Source organism: Chenopodium album, chromosome 15 (assembly GCF_948465745.1).
Source record: "Chenopodium album chromosome 15, dcCheAlbu1.1, whole genome shotgun sequence".
In the NCBI taxonomy this organism is placed as follows: Eukaryota; Viridiplantae; Streptophyta; class Magnoliopsida; order Caryophyllales; family Amaranthaceae; genus Chenopodium; species Chenopodium album.
The window spans coordinates 25,335,510-25,358,004 of NC_137848.1; the positions used below are offsets into that span (position 1 = coordinate 25,335,510).

General features: G+C 42.8%; 1 non-coding gene across 1 annotated transcript; it reads right to left on the bottom strand.

Annotated features, from left to right (window-relative positions):
- Positions 1 to 6,372: 6,372 nt before the first annotated feature.
- LOC145583621 (small nucleolar RNA R71) lies at positions 6,373 to 6,478 on the bottom strand. Its single transcript, XR_014100243.1, has one exon. It is a non-coding gene; the product is annotated as a small nucleolar RNA R71 (small nucleolar RNA).
- Between the last annotated feature and the right edge of the window lie 16,017 nt (positions 6,479 to 22,495).

The window sequence follows — 22,495 nt, forward strand, 5'->3', positions numbered from 1 at the left end:
ATCACAAACAAATCAACTCCAAACCCTAAAACATGCTTAAGATCCAACTAAACCACAACCATCCCCTTAATGGGAAAACTACTCACTAATCATGCTAATAACAAGATTAATCAACAAATAACCAAGCATCAACATGATTAACAAGCAATACTAACAACTAAAACAAGAATTAAATAGCAAGATAAAGAGAAAAGAGTAAGAAGATGTTCATTAATTGAAGTTGAAGGTCTACAAAGAGGTTGATTAAGCTTCTTTTTCAATATCCAAGATCAACAATAGAGAAACCCACACTTTTTCTCTCCAAATTACTCTAATCCTAATCTAAACCTAGAAAGAGAATCTCTCCTAAAACTAATTAAAAAAAAATAGAATAATTGATGATGATACTAATTACCCCTAAAAAATGGGTGTTTATAATAAGCTAGGAAAATGGAAAAATAAAAGGAGAAAATAAAAGTAAAATAAAGTAAATAAAAGGAAGAAAATAAAAATAAGAAAGGAAAATAAATTAAGAAAAGAAAAAGAAATAAGAAAAGAGAAATAAAATAAAAGGAAAAAGGAAAATAATAAACCCACAATTTCCCCCTAAACAACAGACCCTTCTCTTCTTCTATTTCGGCTGCTTCAATGGGAAATAATCCCACGCTTTACCAAATCAAACTAAAAACCATCATCATCAAATCACCCTCATCATTGAAAATCGGCATCAAGCAAACACCACCGTTCGATCTTCATTAACAACCACGTGAGAAGCTCGTGAAGTGGTTCAAATCGAACCGAAGGTTGGTGTGGCCGAATTATGGGTTGGTTCGGTTGAACCATGGTGTGTTCGACCACACCTCTTCAAATTAGAAAACTTCATATGTTCTTGACCATTTTTGACACTTTTTAGCACTTCGATCGAACTTCTATGCAGTTTGCTCGAACTTGAACGATTTGCGATTTACGTGATTTTATGGATGTTGTTTGTGCAAATTGCCGCTGCGGTTGCTTAATTACTGCAGTTGATGATTATAAGAGTGAGATTTGGTGCGATTGGGAGCCGGAAATAGCAGGGGAGATGTTTTGCTCTAATTTGGGGCGGCAATGGCGGTTTGGTGAAGGGTGAACAAGGGAGAAGAGATGCGTGTGAGGTGGAGCTACTACAGTTGCGTGAGAGCTGATGTGGGCTGTTGTAGGTGTGCGTGAATTAGTGGGCTGATTTGGGGTTACTGGTGGCGATTTGAGGCAGCAACGGTGGTGTAGGAGATTAAGGTGTTGTTGCGGGTTTGGTGTTGTTGGGTGCAGTTTTTGGCTAATTGTGGGTTATGGACAGAGAAGGTAGAGATGCGAGATGCTCTGGTTGTTGGTGGCGAGCAGGGGACTGAGGGCAGTAGGGTTGCTTGGTGTTGTGGTGGCACTAGCAGGTGGCGCGAGAGCTGTTAGGGTGGCAATTGAAAGGCGGGTTGCTGCTGTTCGAATTGGAGCAGCTGCTAGGTGCGGTTAGAGAAAGGGAAAACAGGGGGGTGAAGGTGGTTTGTGCATTTGGCAATAGGCATTTGACACGAACTTGGAAACCAAACTCACTTGACTTGAAACCGAACACCTACACACAAAACCGAGGAAAGGAATTGAGGCAAATAAAATAAAATAAATAATAAAATGAAACTAAATAAACTAAAATTGAAATAAGAGAAATAACACTAAACTAATAAAAAAATTAAATAAAACTATACAAGTGAATAAAATCAAATAAAATAAGAAATAAAACATAAACTAATAAATAAACCAAATAAATTAAAACACGCCAAAATTACCAAAATATAAAGAAACTTTATTAAATAGAAAACAAAAGAATAAAAGGGAAAATAGAGGAAAATAAATACGAAATATGGCTCTAAAACTACTCCTTAAGAGTGACATAAATGTCACTCATCAGGGCCCAACCATCAAGTGCACCAAGCAACGACCATGTCAAAAGGTTGGATGTCAGTTCAGTTGATGAGGGCCAGGCGTCTAATGACACATTCCCTAAGGTCATCATCACTTAAAAGGATAGGGGCAAAGTCCGTTGACCGCATGACAACCCCATTGTCGTTGAGTGCAAGGTGGCCAACCAGAAGGTCGGCCGGATCCTCATTGACATAGGAAGCTCGTCTGACATCATTAACTACTAGTGCTTGTCCAAGGTGAAGAACAAGCCCGACAACATGCACAATGTAACTCACCCCTTTTTTGGTTTTGGGGGTGGAGTTGTGCACCCAGTCGGTCCGATTGACCTACCTATCCAGCTGGGTAAGAAAGGAGAGGGACGCCACATGGTAGTCCAGTTCTTGGTTGTGGAGGAGCTAACCGCCTATAATCTCATCTTGGGTCGTCCGACTTTGAACGAATCTAAGGCCATCATTATCCCATCCCTCATGTTGCTAAAGTTCGAAAGGGATGACGATTTTGTTGGCTCTCTTAATGGGGATTAGAAGATGACTAGAGAGTGTTACCTCTTATACGTCAAGCCCACGGTGGCCGTAGCCGGCCAGGGTGAGGAGCCAATATACCTTGACGATGTCAAGGAAGCCGACCTTGCTCCATAAGCAGCTGGAAAAAAGAAAAAGGCCGACTAGTTGGTGGCCGTGAAGAAAGAAAAGCAATAGCAATCACTGACCGGGGAATGGTCAGATGAACTCCGTCCCCAGCGACTGGTGAACATAATGATATTGCTCTAGACGATGCACGTCCATAGCGTACTGTTAAGGTGGGGACAGTTGCTTTTGCGAAGCTGGGTGTAGACTTGCACAACCTGTTGAAAGAATTCAAAGACATTTTTGCCTTTAAAGTTAAGAAATGCCAGGAATTATCCCGGATTTAGCTGCCCACAAACTCGCCATGAATCCTAAAAAGAAGTCGGTCAGGAAAAAGAAAAGAAATCACGGTGAGGAGAGGAGTCATGTGGAAAACGTTGAAGTGAAAAAGATGTTAGATGCCGGGTTCATTCGGTAATGTCACTTCCCAGATTGGGTTGCGAATGTTGTGCTTGTTGTAAAGAAGCCAAATGGTACCTAGCGCATGAGTGTTGATTACACTTACTCGAACAAGGCATATCCAAAGGACTATTTCATGGACGCCTATTATGGTTTTCATCAGATCCCCCTATGGAAAAAAAGATCAAGAAAAGACGACTTTCGTCACTAAACAGGGGTTATTCTGTTACACTGTGATGCCGTTTAGATTGAAGAATGCGTCTGCTACTTTCCAACGCATGATTAACACAGTCTTCGTTAATCAAATTAGGAGGAATGTTGAGGCGTTTATTGATGATATGATAGTCAAATCCAAGCTACTGACAGATCACCTTGCTGATCTCCAAGAAACATTCACCACACTCAGGCGGCACAAGGTTATGCTTAATCCTAAGAAGTATGTCTTTGGTGTTGAGTCTGGAAAGTTTCTCGTATTTTTTATTGATCGAAGGGGGATAGAGGCCAACCCTAAGAAGACATAGGCGGTTATTGACATGAAGTCACCCCGCAGTGTCAAAGAAGTTCAGAAGTTAACTGGTTGTCTGGCGGCATTGGGAAGATTCCTCAGCCGGTCAGGTGGCAATAATATGTTTGAATGGGGGGATGATGCTGAGGCGGCCTTTCAGAAGTTGAAAGAACATTTACACTCTTTTCTAAGGATTTTTAGCCCTCTGCCTAAATAGACGCTTTACCTAGCAGTCTTAGACCATGCCCTCAGTGCCGTTCTCCTTGCTAAGCGAGCCCTCAAGCGGCTAATGACAACTTTGGAGTTATCCGGCAGAATGCTCAAATGGGCTATTGAAATGCAAAGTCTTGAAATCGCTTTTGAACCAAGGAAGGTAGTAAAGGGTTAGGCGTTTGCCGACTTTAGTGTCGAAATGACAAGGTCGACTGCGCCGGAGAATCTTGATCAGGTTTGGAAAGTGTATGTAGATGGGAGCTCTACCATGAACGGTTATGGTGCAGGGATTTTATGTCAGTCTCCTGAATGGGACAATTACGAATATGCATGATGAGTGGTATTTATACCACCCTTTTACCCTTTTCTTTAAGGGTTTTTCCCTTCACTTGACACTTGTTTGAGCCTTTTCAAGCACTTTGTTTTAGATTTCTTTGCCTTGTTCCTTTTTTGTGTTTTCCCCTCCTTTTTACTTTGTTTTTGGCCTTGCTTTGCCGCTTTCCCTCTTTTCTATGCTTATGTTTGTGTATGAGTGTTTGAGCAGGTTTGATGGAGTGCTCGCGTGGTCCTGCTCGAGGCTTAGTCAACCTTTTGAGTGCATTGAAATAGTGGAAGAGAGGAGCATGGATTTGGAGAAGAGTCCGGAGCTATAAAGAGGAGCGCCCGCTCACCATAGAGGAGCGCCCGCTCCATTTTCTCGTCTGATCTCCTGATTTCCAGACTTATGGAGCGCCCGCTCCACCAGAGAGGAGCGCCCGCTCCATTTCCTCTGCTGATCCCCTGTTTCCCAGACTTATGGAGCGTCCGCTCCATCAGAGAGGAGCGCCCGCTCCACACCGGGAGCGCCCGCTCCTGTCTGGGAGAGCGCCCGCTCCAGTAAGGCGGCTGTTTAGATTAATACCCTCTGGAGCGTCCGCTCATCCTCGATGGAGCGGCCGCTCTCGTGGGTATTTCCGTGCATTTTAACTCATCTTTAGAGTAATGTGAGGGGCATATTAAGACCCCTAGTTTTGTAATGAGAACATTATGTACATTTTAGCCCTAATCTAGAGAGAGAAACTTCATTAGTAGAGAGAGAAAGTGTGGATTTCCATTGATGAACTTGGATATTGAAGAAGGAGCTTGCTTGAACCTTTGTAAATCTTCATCTTCAATTAATGAGCAATTTCTTACTCTCTTTCTTTGCTTTTGTATTTAGTTTTATTTGCTTATTTTGATTTTCCTTAATTGCTTATTGATCATGTTGATGCTTATTGATTTGATGATTGATATTGCCTTCAATATGATTTGTGAGTAGTCCCCTAGCCAAGGGTGTGGGGATGGTGTAGTTGTTGATTGATTCATGCTTATGATGTTGGGGTTTTGTTAATGGTGATTAAAGTCTTTGTGTGTTTGATGTTCTTTAATCTTCTTGCAAGTGCACATTGTTAGTTGATTAAAGGTGAATCTTTGCTAACAAGAAACGGAAGTTGACTTAGTTAAGATTCATTACTATCGATAGTTCTTTGATTGCACCTTCTAATATATGGTTCTAGTGTGGAAACATAGAGGCTATGTTAGGAGAATTTGATTGACCCCGGAAGGCGGTTAGATTAAGCTTTAATTCGATATTCTTACATGCTTAGTTTACCACTGCCTTGCCTCCGTGTTATTGCATGATCAATTGGCCATTACATCTACCTACTCCCCTTGGTGCTTAGTTATTTTGGTTTTGATCATTCTTAATCTCTAGTTTAATTTCTTAACTTTTCACACTTCTTGTTCCAAGGTAGCTTAAGTATTGAGTAGTGAATGTGGTGTTTATGCATGTCTCCTTGTGGTTCGACCCCTATACTTGCCTTTTACTTGTATTAGGTTTGTTTAGGTGTATAAATTATATTTGATTGAGGTGTAGTCGTTTGACGACGCGATTATTACCTTGTCAAATTTGGCGCCGTTGCCGGGGAGCTGGCTTCCATTAATTTTTCACTACTTCATTTGAGACTATCTCATTCCTTGTCTTTTAGTATTTGTTATTTCTTGTTACTTGTCAGTGCTTACGTTCTCCTTAGCTTTGTTGTATGAACAGAGGACGAACTCGCTCAAGGTCTTTGGTTCCCATTGATCCGGAGTTAGAAAGATCTTTGTCCTTACTTCGAAGAGAAGCGAGAGCGAGGAGTAGAAATTCTTACACCCCAACGAAAGAAGGAGTAAGAGAATTGGAAGATACTCCACCATCTTCACCCTCAAGTGAAGACTTAGATAGCCTTAATTCGCTATCAAGTCCCGATATCAACCCCTTTTCAAACTTTAAGTCCGGAGGTGAAGACGGTCCTAAAATGGGAGAGAATACACCTTTGAGTCGTCTTGGGGCTCCCGAAGCCTTTAGAGCCCAAAGTGGGATCCTAACTCCTACCACTCAAGCCAACAACTTCGAAATCAAGCCCAATTTGATTGCTTTGATAGAGAGGAAACAATTCTCAGGTGGAAAATTTGAGAGCCCTCATGAGCATTTAAAAGAATTTGAGAAATATTGTGACACAATCAAAGCCAACGGGGTGACTCAAGAGTACATCCGTCTCAAGATGTTTCCATTTTCTTTAATTGGGAGAGGTCTAGAATGGCTAGAGAAGGAGGTGCCCCCTAACTCTCTCACAACTTGGGACCAAGTGACAACGGCTTTCTTGAGGAAATTTTATAACCATAGGAAGACCGCCGAGGCTCGATCGTTGATCCAAGGCTTTCGCCAAAAGAGTGGTGAGACTCTAAGTGCGGCATGGGACCGGTACAAGGAGCTTCAACGTCAATGCCCACATCATGGGATACCCAAGTATCAACTCATCCACACTTTCTATGGAGGTCTCTCACCTCAAGGGAGAACAAGCCTAGATGCCGCCGCTGGCGGTCCAATCATGAACAAGGGAGAGGATGAAGTGGAATGCATCATAGAGGAGGCCGCAAAGCACTATGATGATTGGTACGAAGGAAAAAGGGAGGCCACTTCTAGCAAAGGTGTCTATGCATTAGAGCAAGCCAACGCAATCAACAACCTTTCTTCCCAAATCTCCAAGATGGCCAAGCAAATGGATGAAATGATGAAAGAAAGGTCCAATCCTCATGGTAATACCTCCCCTTCAACCAAGGGAGGCAATGGTATGGCCACTTCTTCCCCCTCTTCTTATAATAAAATGCCTCAAGGATGCATGTTTTGCTCAAAATGTGAAACCTATGATCATGATACCTCCCATTGTGTGTATGCTTGCGAAGTTCAACCCCCTCCCTATGAATATGATGATAATGTAGAAGATGTCAATGCTATGAATTTTGTTCCTAGAATGGAAAATGTAGGGAACTTGAGGCCAAACCCCAATCAAATGGGGAATTGGAATCAAGGTGGAAACCGTGGTTGGAACCAAAGTGGTGGTGGTTATGATAACCAATACCATGGTGGGGGAGGCCCTTCCAATTTCAATGGAAGAGGCTACTCTAACCAAAGAGGGTATGGCTACCAAAACCAACAACCCAACTCCCGATACCAAGACCATCAAAATCAAAATTTTGGTGATCAAGGTAACATGGGAAATAATCGACAAAGCAATGTTCCCAACCAAGGAACCGGAGGCAATAGGGGCCAAAATGTTTCTAACTATGCCCAAACCAATAGGCCTCCGGGTTTCCATCAATCCCAACTTCCTCCACCTCAACAACCTCTTCAAATTGAGGCCCCTCCTAATGATCCCGTGATGGCTAAGCTAGATGCCATCATGAAGATGCATGAGGAGGAAAAGAAGAGGAATGAGGAGGATAAAAAGCGAACCAATGCTCATATGAAAATGCTTGAAACCCAAATTGCCCAACTTGCTTCCAATTCTTCTTCTTCTTCTTCCTCTATCCCTAGTCAAGGAGTCAACCCAAAACCTTTGTATGCCGTGACAACAAGGAGTGGAAAGGTAGTAGGGAGTGACCCCTTAGTTGAGGAAGAACCTCGAAATGAAGTAGAGTTGGAGAGGGGGAGTGAGAGAACCAAGGAACCTTCTAATGTTGAGAGGGAGAGGGATGTTGAGGTGCAAAAGGAAAAAGAGACCACCCCCTTGCCCCTAAATCTCCAACCTAGAGAGGAGAGGCTACCTTTTCCCCAAAGATTTGTGAGAGCTAAGCTTGATGCTCAATTTGGGAAGTTTTTGGATGTGATCAAGAACTTGCATGTTTCCCTCCCTTTTATAGATGCTATGAAACAAATGCCCCATTACTCTAAGTTTTTGAAAGATCTTTTGAGTGGGAGAAGGGAGTGTGAAACGGTGAGCTTGACCGCCAATTGTAGTGCAATCCTTTCCAACAAACTTCCCACTAAGTTGAAGGATCCGGGTAGTTTTTCCATTCCTTGTTCTATCAATGGGATTGAGTTTGACAAAGCTTTATGTGATTTAGGAGCGAGTGTGAGCCTCATGCCCTACTCCGTCTACCAAAAGCTCAATGTAGGAACCCTTTCCCCCACCAACACCACTCTCTAACTAGCGGATCGGTCTATTAAATTTCCCATGGGGAAAGTGGAGGACATCCCCCTTAGGGTAGGGAAGTTTACATTCCCCGTGGATTTTTACGTGCTAGAAATGGATGAGTATGAAAGGATTCCTATTATCTTGGGTAGGCCGTTCTTAGCCACCTCTAGGGCCATTATTGATGTGAAGGAAGGCAAAATATCTTTGAAAATTGACAATGACTCAATTGAGTTTGATTTAAATAGTGTCATGCAACAACCTTCCTCAAGTAGTGAATGCTTTAGAGTAGATGTTCTAGATTCCATGCTTAGTGAATTCTCTCGTTCCCATTTGTATGCTTCTAACGATCCCCTAGAGAATGTATTGTTGAATGATTCTAAGCTAGGTGTTCGCAAGGACGACATTCAATTCTATGAGGATTTGCTAGAGGAAAGCAAGAGCAAGTGCATGGATGAGAGCATGGAGGAGGAGGCTTTTCACACCCATGACCTCTTTCAAGTTGAGGAAAGAGAAGAGAACACCAATGGTAAGGGAGCACCGAAGGTAGACTTGAAACCTCTACCTTTGGGCTTGAGGTATGTATTTCTTGGTTCTAATGAGTCTTTCCCCGTGATTGTTAATTCCAACCTAACGGAGGAGCAAACCTCCCTCTTGATCAATGTCTTGAAAAAACACAAGAAAGCTTTAGGCTATACCATTGATGACATCAAAGGTATAAGTCCTTCTTTATGCATGCACAAAATTGATCTAGAGGGAGATGCCAAACCCGTTAGGCAAAGGCAAAGGAAGCTTAACCCTTCCATGCAAGAGGTTGTGCGGAAGGAAGTGGCTAAGCTTCTTGATGCGGGAATTATATACCCAATTGCTCATAGTGATTGGGTATCTCCCGTGCAAGTTGTGCCTAAGAAAGGGGGAATGACGGTGGTGAAAAATGATCATGATCAACTAGTCCCCACTAGGCTTGTAACCGGTTGGCGCATGTGCATTGACTATCGCCAACTCAACACAAGTACATGCAAAGATCATTTTCCATTACCGTTCATTGATCAAATGTTGGAGAGGCTTACAAAGCATTCCTTCTATTGTTTTCTTGATGGCTATTCGGGATTCTTCCAAATCCCGATTGACCCCAAGGATCAAGAGAAGACGACTTTCACTTGTCCCTACGGTACTTATGCGTATCGTAGGATGCCTTTTGGACTTTGTAATGCTCCCGCAACATTCCAACGTTGTATGATGTCCATTTTTAGTGATATGATTGAGGATGAGATAGAGGTATTTATGGATGACTTCTCCGTTGGAGGGGCCACCTATGAAGATTGTCTATCTAATTTATCTCGTTGCTTAGAAAGATGTGAGAGGGCTAACCTCGTGCTAAATTGGGAAAAGTGCCATTTTATGGTAGAAAGTGGGATTGTTCTTGGGCACAAAATTTCCCATGCCGGCATTGAGGTTGATAGAGCCAAGGTAGAGGTCATTGAGAAACTTCCTCCCCCCACCAACGTGAGGGAAGTGAGGTCTTTCCTTGGCCATGCCGGGTTCTATCGGCGTTTCATAAAAGACTTTTCTTTGATTGCAAAGCCTCTCACATCCCTATTGCAACAAGATAAAGAGTTTATATTTGATGATGCTTGTCATGAGTCTTTTTGTAGGTTGAAAGAGGCCCTTTGCACCGCCCCTATTGTCCAAGGCCCGGATTGGTCTCTTCCATTTGAGCTCATGTGCGATGCAAGCGACGAGGCTATTGGTTCGGTTCTTGGGCAACGAAAGGATGGGAAGCTTCATGTCATACATTATTTGTCCAAAACTCTCAACGACGCTCAACGAAACTACACAACCACCGAGAAGGAATTCTTAGCGGTTATTCACTCATTTGAGAAGTTTAGAACCTACCTCATTGGTTCTAGGACAATTGTGTACACCGACCATTCGGCTCTCAAATATTTGATAGGGAAGAAGGAAGCTAAACCAAGGTTGTTGAGATGGGTTTTAGTTCTCCAAGACTTTGACTATGAAATGAGAGATAAAAAGGGTGCCGAGAACGTGGTGGCGGATCACCTTTCAAGGTTGGGCGGTGCAAGGTTCAAGGATGATGGTTTGCCAATTGAGGATGCTTTAAGGGATGATGTGCTATACGTTCTTGAGGTGAAGTCGGCTCCATGGTATGCGGATATTGTGAATTACTTGGCTTGTGGTGCCATACCTCCGGATTTCACTTCACAACAACGTCGAAAACTCAAGCACGAGGCAAAGAGATATATTTGGGATGAACCGATTTTGTTGAAGAGAGGGGTTGATGGGTTATTGAGGAGATGCGTTCCCGATGATGAGTTTCAAAGTGTTCTCCACATGTGCCACTCCTCTCCTTGTGGTGGGCATATGAGTGCTCAGAAAACCGCCTCAAAAGTTCTCCAATCAATGCTCTTTTGGCCTTCCTTATTCAAGGACTCATGGATATTTGTCAAGACCTGCGATAGATGTCAAAGGGTGGGGAATATTTCGAGAAGGGATGAAATGCCACAAAACCCCATCCTTGAGCTTGAAGTTTTCGATGTGTGGGCGATAGATTTCATGGGGCCTTTTATCTCCTCAAATGGGAACAAATATATTTTGGTAGCTGTTGACTACGTGTCCAAATGGGCGGAGGCCGTAGCTTCTCCAACAAATGACTCAAAAGTGGTGGTCAACCTCTTCAAGAAAGTGATTTTCCCAAGATTCGGTGTTCCGAGGGCAATCATTAGTGATGGGGGGTCACATTTCAAACACCACACCTTCGTGCGACTACTTGAGAAATATGGGGTATCTCACAAGCGGGGGCTTGCTTATCACCCCCAAACAAGTGGTCAAGCGGAGGTCACAAATAGAGAGCTCAAAGTGATCTTGGAGAAAACAGTTGCCAGAACGAGGAAGGATTGGTCCTCTAAGCTCATTGATTCTCTATGGGCTTATAGGACCGCTTTCAAGACGCCAATTGGGACTACCCCCTACAAGCTTGTATATGGGAAGAATTGCCATTTGCCCGTGGAGATGGAGCATCGTGCTCGTTGGGCGATCAAGCAAATCAACCTTGATCTCCATAGTGCGGGGGAGCAAAGGCTTTTAGAGTTACATGAGCTAGAGGAATTGAGGTTGAGTGCTTATGAGAATGCAAGCATGTATAAGGCAAGATCAAAAGCGTGGCACGACGCTCAAATCATCAAGAAAGATTTTGTCAAAGGGCAAAAGGTGCTCCTCTTCAACTCAAGGTTGAAACTCTTCCCGGGCAAGCTCCGATCAAGATGGAGTGGGCCATACATTGTTACGGAGGTGTTTCCATATGGTGCTTATGAAATTTCCCAAGAGGGCCACTCCCCTTTTAAAGTCAACGGCCACCGCCTCAAGCCTTATTTTGAAGGATCCCCAAGTGATGAACCGGTTTCAGTTACTCTAAGTGACGTGCATCGTCAATACAACCCTCCTTGATCAACCCGAGGAACGTCGAGCTAACGACGTTAACCAAAAGCGCTTCCGGGAGGCAACCCGAGTTTCTCGTTATTTTCTTTAGTCTTTTGATTTGTGGATTTGGATTAATTTGGATATTTGGTTACTTGGATTGTTGTTGTTTGATGTTGTAGGGTAGGAATGGAGTAGAATATGAGGCTAAGTGAAGGAAAGGAGTTCAAATTCCAAGGAATTAGAGGGCAAAACCAGTTGAATGGTGCGCCCGCTCCACCCAAGTGGAGCGTCCGCACCATTCCAGCAGCTCAGGTAAGTTTCAGACTAATGGAGCGTCCGCTCCACTAGAGGGGAGCGCCCGCTCCATATATGTGGAGCGCCCGCTCCACATTGTGGAGCGTCCGCACCATAACCCCCAAAAAAATCAGAGCCTTTTCTCAGAAAAATGGAGCGTCCGCTCCACCCTTATGGAGCGCCCGCTCCTATCAGTAGGGAGCGTCCGCTCCCCCTCGTGGAGCGCCCGCTCCTTACGATTTTCCGAAAAAAAAACGAGCTTAAAGCTCGTTTTTCCCCCTTTCCTCTTCATTTTCCCCTCATTTCATACTCTCACTCAAACCCTAAGAAATCCACTTCCCTCATTCCTCACAATTTCTCACTTTAAATCACCCTCACACAATCAAAATCACAAATTTCACTCCAAATTTCACCTCAAAATCAACTCTTCATCTTTTAGTGTCGAGATCGGCGAATTTCATCCAATTTGGGTCTTTGTTCTTTGAGTTTGTTTGAAGCAATTTGGTATGAATTTCTTACTCTACTTCACTTAATTGTTGATTTTGTAAGTATAATTAGCCATCTTGTTTTTTTTAATTTGTGTATTGGAGACTCGAATTTGTTTAAATTTCATGACTACTTGTTCATTCATGTACTACTAGTTTATGGTGTTTGAATAGGTTGAAATTGAGTAGTATGTGTTTGAAATTGTCATGTTTGGGCTTTAACGTTGTTTGGATGAAGTTTGTAGTTGGTTTTGTTTGCAAATTTTCATACTTGTATCATGGGATAAATTTCGCTCATGCTAGCATAATTCTTGTTCTTGATGTTTAATTCAAGCTACACTACAACTATTCATGCTAGTATTGTTTGATTTGATATGATATTGGTATTTGTATGATTTTTGCCAAGATGAATTGTTCTATTGAGCATTGTGTTATTTGGATGACTACTCCTATTTCAACATGCTAAATCAAGCATTTAGATAGTGTTAATGCTTCCATCACCTTGTTTTGAATGTACAAATGTTTTGAAGTGATGATTGAACCCCTCTCACATGTCCTAATTTTTCCTAGTCTTTGTTCGTTGAGTGGTTTCCATTTCACTATTTAATGCTTTTTTTTTGGCTAGTTGTCTTGATTGTGGATGATTTATGTTCATGAGATGAGTATTTGAAGTTGGATTCTTTGTTGTTTGTAGGTACCTATCCTTTGTACTCCTTCTTGTTGCAAGCTCTTAGCATAAGTCATGTCTCGCCGATTAAGAGATATGTTGCCCGGGTCTTCCTCCCGCAAATCACAAAAGGGTTCATCCTCTCAAGCCGCATCTAGCTCCGCGGCGGTGCCCAGTACACCTCCTCAACCCTATAAGGTGAAGTTTGCTTCACCTTATCAAGAAAAGTGCTATAACGAGCTTTCCAAGCGGGCCGTTCAATCCACCCGTTTCTATGACAAGGAATGTTGTCAGGCTTTGGGCATCGATGCCGATGTCCGGGACGTGGCCGAGTCCTTCGGGTGGCAAACCTTCCTCAACATCAAGGTTCCATCAAAATTCACCCACAACCCGGAGGCCGAGCCCAAGGCACCATTCACTTACCGGGAGCTCACCCTCGAATTCCTCTCTTCATTCAACCTTCAATCCATCGAGAGGCGAGGGGTGAAAGAACTTGAGCTTAACTTCCGTATGTTCAACAACCCGCGGAAGGTTCCAATGAGTGAGCTCAACCGGATGTTCGGGTGGGATCCCGAGGCCCCAGTGCATAGAGCCTATGACAACGAGAGGATGTGGCAAGGCTACGACGAGCAAGAGTGGTGGGGCACCATCACCCAAGGCAACACCAAATTCAAATCAAGATCGGCAAAGGCGTCGGAAATCATCCATCCGGCCCTCCGGTACTTTCACAGGCTAATGGTGTATGCCTTATTTTCTCGCCAAGAGCTCGGGAAAATCAACCAAGAAGAGCTCGTTCTACTGTGGTTGGCCACCGACGGGTACATCAACTACGACCATGGGATGAATTTTGGGGGCCTCCTCACTGACCGCTTCCATGAGACGCAACTTGGTGTCTCCCTCACTGGTGATATTCAGTTGGGGGGGATGATTACATGGATAGCCTACAAGTTAGGCTATGGAGCGGAGCTAGCCAAGCTTACCCCAGTCGATGAGCAGCCCTACTTGAACCTAGGGGCCCTCAAGACGGCCGGGATGATCCGCGAGGTGCCTACTCGCGTTGGGGGAGATGAGCGGGTTTGGATGGTCCGCGATTCTTCTTGGTGCCTCCTCCCGAACGACTACATCACCAACCCGCCGGAAGATGAAAATCAATGGCGCGTTCCTCGAGCTAACCTTGAGGAGGGTAGCTTGTCGTTGAGGGAGAGAGCTCCCCGGGCCCCAAGGCAAAGGCGGCAAAAAGACCAACAACAATTTCAAGAACAACAATTTCAACAACAACAATTTCAAGAACAACAATTTCAGCAACAACAACAAGGTTTTCAACATTTCGAGCATCAATCCTTCCACTATGGGGAAGGGTCTCAACAAGTGAACGTCCCCCCCTTTAGCGGGGGAGGTATGGCTTCTTCTTCCTCTCCCTCATTTAACATCGAGTCAGCTTTTCAGAATTTGTCTATGCAAGTAAACCGGTTGACGGAAGTCGCCGATGGGAACTCGGTTTACAACGCCAACATTTATGATTGGCATGTAAACCAAGGACATTTTGACCCACCGGTGAACTACCCGTATTTTCCGCCCCAACAGGGGCCGGTTCCTTCATACGAGGAACCGCATTCTGACGGCACTCCCCGTCAACCGGTTTGGCCCTATTGGTCCGGGCCTTCATCTCAAGGGACCCCCCGAGTGAACTACCCCACCTCTGAGGGGTATGATTACAAAGCACCGGGGGGGGGGTGTGATTACCGTGGGGACCCCAACTACCCCATGTACACATCCGAGCCCCTTGTGATGCCCCCTCCCTATGACCCTCTTCCGGACTACCAACAAGAGTTGTACCGGAACCGTGGTTTTCCACCGGGTTATACCGGTGGTTGGGACCCCCATGGCCCTCCTATCGACGTCGACTACGAGTGGCGTCCATATGGAGAGGGCTCTAGTTCTCACATGGAGGACTAGGGCCCTCGGGCCAAGTTTAGCCCTTCCTCCCACCTATTTCCCAATTTTGATCAAACCGAGGACGGTTTTCGTTCAAGTGTGGGGGGGGGTGCCTATTCATTGTTTCATTTAAGGGCTTTGTTCTATGGGGCATATTCATGGCCAATAGGTGTCTCTTGCATATGTTTTTTTTTTCTCGGTGTTGGTTGATGCTCACCTTCTATGTTCTCTGATTTGATGATAGCCTTGTGTTGTTTTGCTCCCATTTTCAAAAATCCAAATTTCCCCTTTAATCCAAACTCTTTTCTTCTTTTCTTTGTCCTTTTTCTTTAGTAGTTTTTGCTTTTATTTATTTTATTTATTTTATTTTTATTTTGCTTTCTTTTCTTCTTATTTTCCTTTTTCTCTTGCTACTAACCGAATATTTGCCGAGTTGTGTTGGATTTTGACATTTTGTAGGGCTTATTGGCGCGTCCCTCAAATTTTTCCAAGCAATGGAGCTTCATTGATAGTGGACTTGCGTTTTCTAAGCATATTTGGGTGACAAATTTCCCTTCTCAACTCTTTAAATATTTGAATGGTTGCATAGTTTAGTTTAGATTAGGAAGAAGTTGAATGGTTCGAGGTTGTTTGATTTGGTTCTAAGGAACCTGGGATCGTTGATGTTGTATTCAACGATCATTGTATGTCGATTGGGATTTATGTGATTTACATGCCTCTCTTTTGAACCGTTTTGATTTCTTCCTTTTTCCTTTGTGGGTTGCTTTTCTTCTTTCTTTTTGTGACATTCATAATCATGACAAGAGAAAATTTTTGAAAATTGAGAATTTGCTCCTTCATTTGGAAATGTGGACCTATATGCCTTTGTTATGACATATTTTTGAATGCTTACCTTCCTAGTTGAAGAGGGTCTTCACGGTCTGAGAGTGCTTAGGGTTGAACTAGACACATTTTAAGCTAAGGTAGCCCGGTTTAGAACTCTTGAGGACGTTTGAACCCCTAGTTCACGGGAAAGTGGTAAGATGGTGTTGCTCTCCGTAGTGAATAGGATTCTTTTGGTTGGTAATTGCTTAAATTCATATCCCATGTGAGCGTTTATTGTTCAAGCCTTCATCACTTTTGTCGAGCGGCATTTTGGATCCTTAACTATGTGTGTCTCAATCCTTGTGTTGGTATCTAGCTCCCAAGACCGTGATCATATAACTCTAGAGGAGGAAGAGGGCATCTCTTCTCATTTTTCTTTGTTTTCCTTGTGTTTTGTTACAAATTTGGTTTTTATTTTGCATGTACATTCTTGCTAGCCATGTTGAGCCTTATTTCCCCTTTCTTGGTTAAACCACATTACAAACCTAGCGGCCTATGTCTTACCAACCCTTGTAGTTAGTGAAGCATCGGCTTGTGAGGTTCGGGTTTGAGAGTCTTTATTTTAAACAAGAAAGTTGTGCAATTTGGTTCGAATGAGGTCTTGAAAGTCTATTCGTGAAAAAAAAAAAAAAAAAAAAAAAAAGAAAGAGGAGAAAAAAAAAAATAATAAGAATTTGAAAAAATTTTGAGTGAAATGAAAATCTTGAAAAAAAGGAGAGTAGTATTGTCGTGTAATTTGTATTGAAGGTCGTGATTTGAAACTTAGGTTGGATTCTTATGTTGTTATTGAGAGATGGCCACTCTTATGCTTCACTTAGGAGTCTCCACCAAAGTTTTCAAATTAATTCCCTACCTTAACCTTTAGCCATGACATTGCAACCCTAACTAAGACCCTTGGACTCTAGAGGGGCGTGGTCAAGGAAACGGTGGAGGGAGATGGATTTCAACCCTATGGAGAGAGTACGCATAGTTGAGATGTCGGGATAACCTCATTATTCCACATAGAATTATTTTTTCCGGTTCCCTCGCGGAATCATGAGGAGCCAATTAGGGGATGAATTGAAGCTAGCGGAGAGAACGTGGACCGTCTTGGATGGGGCTAGGGTGGAGGATGAAATCATTAGTTCTCTATGCTTAGCTTAGGTTTGTCTTTTTCAACCTTGAGCATCTTAAAGCGTGTTTTCCCTCTTGAATTGAGAAAGGTAGGTATTCTTTGATCAATGTCATTATATTTGAGCCCGAATTGAGCATTTCTCACCGTGGTATTTGATCGATTGTCGTAAGCCTTGTCATGTTATGTTTGTTGTGTTTGCTCGTTGTTTTGATTCATCTTGCTTGAGGACAAGCAAGAGGCAAGTGTGGGGGATTTTGATGAGTGGTATTTATACCACCCTTTTACCCTTTTCTTTAAGGGTTTTTCCCTTCACTTGACACTTGTTTGAGCCTTTTCAAGCACTTTGTTTTAGATTTCTTTGCCTTGTTCCTTTTTTGTGTTTTCCCCTCCTTTTTACTTTGTTTTTGGCCTTGCTTTGCCGCTTTCCCTCTTTTCTATGCTTATGTTTGTGTATGAGTGTTTGAGCAGGTTTGATGGAGTGCTCGCGTGGTCCTGCTCGAGGCTTAGTCAACCTTTTGAGTGCATTGAAATAGCGGAAGAGAGGAGCATGGATTTGGAGAAGAGTCCGGAGCTATAAAGAGGAGCGCCCGCTCACCATAGAGGAGCGCCCGCTCCATTTTCTCGTCTGATCTCCTGATTTCCAGACTTATGGAGCGCCCGCTCCACCAGAGAGGAGCGCCCGCTCCATTTCCTCTGTTGATCCCCTGTTTCCCAGACTTATGGAGCGTCCGCTCCATCAGAGAGGAGCGCCCGCTCCACACCGGGAGCGCCCGCTCCTGTCTGGGAGAGCGCCCGCTCCAGTAAGGCGGCTGTTTAGATTAATACCCTCTGGAGCGTCCGCTCATCCTCGATGGAGCGGCCGCTCTCGTGGGTATTTCCGTGCATTTTAACTCATCTTTAGAGTAATGTGAGGGGCATATTAAGACCCCTAGTTTTGTAATGAGAACATTATGTACATTTTAGCCCTAATCTAGAGAGAGAAACTTCATTAGTAGAGAGAGAAAGTGTGGATTTCCATTGATGAACTTGGATATTGAAGAAGGAGCTTGCTTGAACCTTTGTAAATCTTCATCTTCAATTAATGAGAAATTTCTTACTCTCTTTCTTTGCTTTTGTATTTAGTTTTATTTGCTTATTTTGATTTTCCTTAATTGCTTATTGATCATGTTGATGCTTATTGATTTGATGATTGATATTGCCTTCAATATGATTTGTGAGTAGTCCCCTAGCCAAGGGTGTGGGGATGGTGTAGTTGTTGATTGATTCATGCTTATGATGTTGGGGTTTTGTTAATGGTGATTAAAGTCTTTGTGTGTTTGATGTTCTTTAATCTTCTTGCAAGTGCACATTGTTAGTTGATTAAAGGTGAATCTTTGCTAACAAGAAACGGAAGTTGACTTAGTTAAGATTCATTACTATCGATAGTTCTTTGATTGCACCTTCTAATATATGGTTCTAGTGTGGAAACATAGAGGCTATGTTAGGAGAATTTGATTGACCCCGGAAGGCGGTTAGATTAAGCTTTAATTCGATATTCTTACATGCTTAGTTTACCACTGCCTTGCCTCCGTGTTATTGCATGATCAATTGGCCATTACATCTACCTACTCCCCTTGGTGCTTAGTTATTTTGGTTTTGATCATTCTTAATCTCTAGTTTAATTTCTTAACTTTTCACACTTCTTGTTCCGAGGTAGCTTAAGTATTGAGTAGTGAATGTGGTGTTTATGCATGTCTCCTTGTGGTTCGACCCCTATACTTGCCTTTTACTTGTATTAGGTTTGTTTAGGTGTATAAATTATATTTGATTGAGGTGTAGTCGTTTGACGACGCGATTATTACCTTGTCAATGCACTACGTTTTAAGTTTCAACCCTCAAATAATGAGGCGGAGTATGAAGCTCTGCTAGCCGGCATTCACATGTGCAAGGCGGCAGGGGCAAGAAAAATTGACGCCTGCTCTGATTCACAATTTGTAGTTAGCCAGAACCATGGTGACTATGAGGCCACCCATCCGACCTTGACAAAATATTTGTAGGAAATCAAAGATGAAGTTGGGACACTTAATGAATTTCACTTAAGTCAAGTGCCTAGATCTGAGAACAATCAGGCAGATGCACTGTTAAAGCTGACATCATCCGCATCCTGTGATACGCCTCGATCAGTCTTCTAGGAGGTGATGGAAAAGCGAAGTATCAAAGAGGATCCCATTGAAGTACTGGACCAAAGCTCAACCTAGATGGATGGAATCCGGGCCTACCTACTAAACGACACCCTGCCAGATACGTATCTAGAAATGGTTGTAATGAAAAAATGTGCGTCTAACTTTGAGATCCAAAATGGGGAACTCTTTAAAAAGGGATTTCTTAAGCCCTTTATTGAAGTGTATCATCCCTAAAAAGGGGAAAGAAATTTTGGAGGACATACTTTCAGGCTACTGCGCTTCCCATATAGGTGGCAGGCCACTAGCAATTAGGGCCAGGCAACAGGGCTACTTTTGGCCCACGCTTGAAGTAGACGCCATGGAAATGGTGAAGAAGTGCGACAGGTGTCAAAGATTTGGCAAGCTAATCTACCATCCGGCCACTAATTTGAAGGTCATTCATAGCCTGGTTCCATTTGCCAAATGGGGCATGGATATCCAGGCCCGTACACCCCTGTGCCTGGCGGACGACAGTACACTCTAGTTGTTGTTTACTACTTCACTAAATGCACAAAGGAAGAGGCGGTCAAGAACATCAAGACTAAGGATGTCGTCTCCTGCATCTGGAAGAACATTATCACCCGGTCCAGAGTACCTATGTCTATGGTCTTTGACAATGGCCCTCAGTTTCAGATTTCAACCCTCAAAAATTGGTTGGGAGATCAAGGGATCTCACAATGTTTTGCATCTGTCGGCTGACCCTAAGAAAACGGCCAAGTTGAAGCCTTCAACAAACTAATCTCAAATGGTATAAAGAAGAAAATTGAAAGAGCTGGCGGCTTATGGGAAAAAGAGTTAACTCATGTCCTATGGGCCATCAGAACAATAGAAAAAGGGGCAATCGACGAAACCCCAATTCTCATGGTGTATGGTGCTGAGGTCGTCTTGCCTATTTAGCACTATGAGCCGACTCTCCAAGTCGTGTTGTATGATAAAGAGGCAAAATAGGAGGCCATGCTGCTAGCATTGGACTTACTCCTAGTAGCAAGGGCAATGCCACCTTACGCCATGAGATTTACCGTTTGAGAATGAAAAGAGCCTACAAAAGTGATTCCTACGAAAGTGAGTTAGTGTATATTCTCATCTTCTCTAATTTTCTTGTTTCTTTTGTGTTGCTCGAGGACGAGCAAAAGTTTAGCTTGGGGGAATTTGATGAGCGTCGTTTATGGCGCTCAAAAGAAAAAAATTTAGGTTCATTTTCTTTATTTTCTTTCATCATTTTCGTATAATTCTCTTAGTTTTATTTGATTTTCCATTTTTATAATTCACTTTAGTTCTCGATTGGTTTTTATGAGTTTTTCATATTTTTAGTTGATAATTCATAATTTTAGTTTTAGTTTTACCTTGTTACGCTTTCTCTCTTTATTTTATTTGTGTTTTGTAGGTGAATAATCAAGTCAATTTGCTCATTTTGGGACTGCCTTGTTCGCGGGCATCATCTCGAATGCACTGATGATGGGGATGCTCGGGAGCGCGGAATTTGATCAAGAAAGCGAAGGAGCCAAGGCCTAGTGCACCGCACAGGGGTGCACGCGCGCGGCACAGGGGTGCACGCGCGCGGCACAGGGGTGCGTGCGCGCAAACCCAGCTGTGCGTGCCCACGGCCTGTGCGGCCCCCTTCGCTCGATTTTTCTTATTTATAGTTTTTGAATTTCTTTTTTGAGGACGAACTTAACTTTGTACTAGAGAGAGAATTTTTCCAGAAATAGTAGAGAGAGAAAGTAGAGAGAGAAGCTTAAGATTTACTTGTTTGTACTTGAATTTGATCTTAGATTTCAATTTCATCTTGAAATTCCTTCTTCAATTTCCTTAGTCCTGTTGACCGAGTTGTTCAAAAAAACCGCCCGAGTGATTGTTTCTTAACCGCCTGAATCTTGGACGGCTGTGTACTTGGTTTGGAGCAATCACTACTATGATTGATTGACTAAGGAACATGTCATACTCCTTAAATTATCAAAAGTTCCTAAGTTAATCAATCAATATTTTAAACAAACCACACAGCCGCCCATAGGCAAAAGGCTACCCGGTTCTTAAGTTGCCTTACGCAATTAACAAGTTAGGCAAAATCAGCATATACATAGCAAAAAACAAAAATTGCAGAAATTGAAACAAATTTAACAAAACCGACTCAGTCGGCAATATCATAAAAATACCCGACCAAAAGGCCGGGAGAGCAATTGTCACACTGGATCCACATCCGGAAAGTTAAGAAACTTTTAGAAATACTCGGTACGTAGGTTGGAAATGCAGACGGCCAAAGGCCAAATAGAAATAACAAAAACTAGTCTTGTTAAGGCGGGGCAAACGGCGCACTCTTTTTAGATGGGGGAATAGTGTAGTTTGGGTTTCGTGATGTTCGACATCACGCGAAACAAAATCCTCCCAAAATATGCACACAAATTAAAGTAACTAATAAGCATATTAATTAACAACAATCACATAATTAATTAACCAAGAGAGAGAAAGAGGAAAAGATGATCATACCCTTGACTCGTGCTTCGCTCTTTCTTAGAGCTCGAACTTGAAAACGTAGAGCTCCACAAATGCACAAGCCTCCAACAACTCACACCCTCGAGACCCGACACGAACGACCCCTACCTTGAAGCTTAGTCGGGGCTAGACCAAGAAAAACTAGAGTATTACGAACTTAAAGGTTTTCTCACCTATTGGTAGATGCCTTATTGAGTTCAACTCAAGTATAATCACAACTCCTAAAGTTGGTATTTATAGGCAAAAGCTCCCAAAAACTACAATCATCTTTCCGTGTAGGAGAAATGATAAAGTGAGAAAAGTAAGCAATTAATTTTATTCCAAATTAAATTAAATTAGCTATGTAATAGTCAAATGACAAGTGTCAACATGAGGGAGGGAGTAGGTAAGGACCACAAACCCATCCTTGGAGAGAAAGCATACACCCACCAACACTATGTGCATGGCACACCCCAAGCCTTGGTCCTCAAGGCATGCCATGTTACATCCTTGGCCTTTCGGCTAGGCTTAATAGCATGTCGTAAGCCCACGCGAGCTAGCGCGCTTGATGAGCGTCGTTTATAGTGCTCAAAAGAATAAGATTTAGGTTCATTTTCTTTATTTTCTTTCATCACTTTCGTATAATTCTCTTAGTTTTATTTGATTTTCCATTTTTATAATTCACTTTAGTTCTCAATTGATTTTTACGAGTTTTTCATATTTTTAGCTGATAATTCATAATTTTAGTTTTAGTTTTACCTTTGTTACGCTTTCTCTCTTTGTTTTATTTGTGTTTTGTAGGTGAATAATCAAGTCAATTTGCTCATTTGGGACTGCCTTGTTCGTGGGCATCATCTCGAGTGCACTAATGATGGGGA